The sequence below is a fragment of the Chaetura pelagica genome, unplaced genomic scaffold (assembly GCF_000747805.2).
Source record: "Chaetura pelagica isolate M959 unplaced genomic scaffold, ChaPel_1.0 scaffold138, whole genome shotgun sequence".
NCBI lineage: Eukaryota > Metazoa > Chordata > Aves > Apodiformes > Apodidae > Chaetura > Chaetura pelagica.
In genome coordinates, this window is record NW_009954215.1 from 5,698,269 (window position 1) to 5,700,888 (window position 2,620).

The following is a 2,620-nucleotide window of genomic DNA, read 5'->3' on the forward strand; positions in this document are numbered from 1 at the left end:
GGCTCGTTTCTGCCGAGCCGGCTCCGAGCCTCTCCCGCGGCAATGGCTGTAAAAGCCAGTAGGAAGCTGTAAGATAAAACACCCAGATTGTGATAAAAGGGGAAACAAGGCGAGGCGAGCTGGCGTCCTGAATGCGAGTCTTGTACGTCTTATTATCAAGTTAATTAAAGCTAGCATCTGACAATGTCACTCGGCTGTAGAAAAAGGGATTTAAATGCAGCGTCTCCCAGGACTGCGTGTCAAGGGCTGCTTTTCATTGAGCTGGTGCGAGTGTTTGGCTGGAGGAACAGCTCTCCGGATTGAAGGGGGTGCCTTTAAAGAAGCAGCAATTGACAAGGAAGCAATTATTTAATTTTGATGTTCAAAAATAAAAAGAGAGAAAAAAAGAGAAAGACGACGACGAAGAAAACGGCTTCTATAATTTGTGGTTTAGATGGAGAGCAATATAAAGAGGTATCAAGGCCGAGAGCCATCAAAAGCCTTCCCCCCCCCCCATGAAAGCTCCTCTCAAACACTTTAAGAGAGATTTTTAGAAGCTCGACAAGGATCCTAGAAACATTAAACAGAAACAGAAGTCGATTTTAAATGTGCACATTGAAATTCACAGAGCCGCTTACTACGTGGACTTGCACTTGAGGTCAAGTGACGGACGGATTGTATGCTTCTCCATAATAATATTAATTAAACAATTTGCATGCTAATAAGGTAACAATTATCAGGGCTTCTGTTGAAAGATTCAGGTTATTACAACACGCCAATCTGGAGGCCAAGGGTCAGGGAGTGAGAGGCGAGAGAAATTTCAACTCAAATTAACATTCTGTCAGCTCCAGAAAATGGGATAAATAAAGTCGAATTAATTCATTATAATAAAGAGAGGGAGAGAGAAAAGTCCCCTCTCTCTTATTCTGGCCTGGATTGATTACCATTCTGTATTCAGAAACACGTCCCCCTCGCATTCCTCTCCTGAAATCCGACAGAAAATGAGGCATTTATTGCTACAGGCAAAATTTGGTCCAGTGGACACAGTTTACATTTAGTATTTATAGAGAAAGAAATTAAATTATGGTGAAAAGTGAAGCCCTTGACCCCAGAATTAATACCAACACCATCATTTTCTTATTTCTGTTAGGGCTGCGTAGTCCAAATTCAAGCTACCTTTTTGCTCTCAGCAGAGGCAGGGAGACCATAATTAAACTAATCTATAGGGGGGAGGGAAGGAACAGCAATAATACAGCAGTATATTGTATGGCATTCAATTAGGTGAATAAATACAGCTCCGGACAGACAACATAGATTAGAGACTCGACTTCCTTTTTATTTCAATTTTAGCTTCCCCCTCTCTCATACCCACACAAGCCAGCACTAGGAAATGTATCATCTTGCCTGGATATTTTATAACTGGAAAATCTATTTGTGTGTTTTCCGGATAGAAAGTGTCTCTCCATCTTTTCCCCTTCCTTTTTCTCTCCTTTTTCCTTCCTATTTATTTTCATTTTTTCCTCTACTCTGCCCCCCCGACTCGAAGGATTTAATTCTGCACAAACCTCCTAGGAAGATTTAAAGAGTTTTCCCTGTTTGATTTTCCACCCCGGCTCTTTCTCTCCCTCTCCTCTTTGTTAATCTCAAACGCTGCTTCTCCCTGCCCTCCTCTCCTCTCTTCCCACCTTCTCACCGCCCGGGGGGCGCCGGGCTGGGTCCCCCCCGATCCAGAGGATGAGATCTCCTGCCCCGGCTGGCTCGGGATGGGAGGGGGCGGAAAATATTCCCCTCCCTCTCTCCTTAGAGCTTGGAAAGTGTTTCTCTAACCGGGTTCTACGGAGGAGGGCACAAAACTGGGGGTCTCCAGTCCCGCGCTTTGCCGGAGAACGGTCTCCTTAATGGTCAACCAGGGGAACCCGTCGGTATTTTGGGGGGGTGAAAACTTCTATGGGAATGTAATTTAATTAGGATAAATTTGTCGGCTGTTTGGAAACTGTTAATGACTGGTGGGGGGGAGGTGTGGGACGGGCTGCTTCTCCTGCGGGGAGACGATGGTAAAGGGGACAGATGGGAACTTTATTTGGGGTTTCATTTATTATTTTTTTTCCCTCTTTTTCATTTTTTTGTTCTCCTCTTCAGCGAACAGAGGCTGCCTCTGGTTGTGGCTGCGCTGAGAACCCAAGGGTTGTGGTTGCTGCTGGGGAGGGGGGTGTCCGTGGCCGGATCGATAGGAGATCGCATTAATTATGATTTCGATTGATATGCTCAAATCTTCTAAACGCTGCAAACGGCGGATCTTCCCGCCTCCCCCTTTTTTTTCCCCTTTTCCCCCCCACCATTTTCCCCCTCTGCCCCCCTCCCCTTTCCCCTGTTATAGAGCCGGAGAGAAGATGAAAAGGCTTGTAGTTTTAAATTCAATGTGACAGCTCTGGAAAGAGCGGATGATGAATCTCCTATTATTGGATCAGTCTATTTGCCGCTCAATGTCTCTCTGTAATTGGAGCAACATCACTTTAAAGGTTCAGAGAGTAGAGCATTTCTGGTGAAAAATCCCCACAACACGCTGGTGAATGTTTTAAAGGGAAATCTATTAGTGATTTGGAGAGGGGAGGGGACAAGGGGAAAGAGGCTGGGGTGGAGG

General features: G+C 45.4%; 1 protein-coding gene across 1 annotated transcript in view; it reads left to right on the plus strand.

Annotated features, from left to right (window-relative positions):
- The window catches only part of UNCX (UNC homeobox), a 6,100-nt gene that overhangs the window by 915 nt on the left and 2,565 nt on the right, over positions 1-2,620 (plus strand). The gene's annotated exons all lie outside the window — the stretch shown is intronic.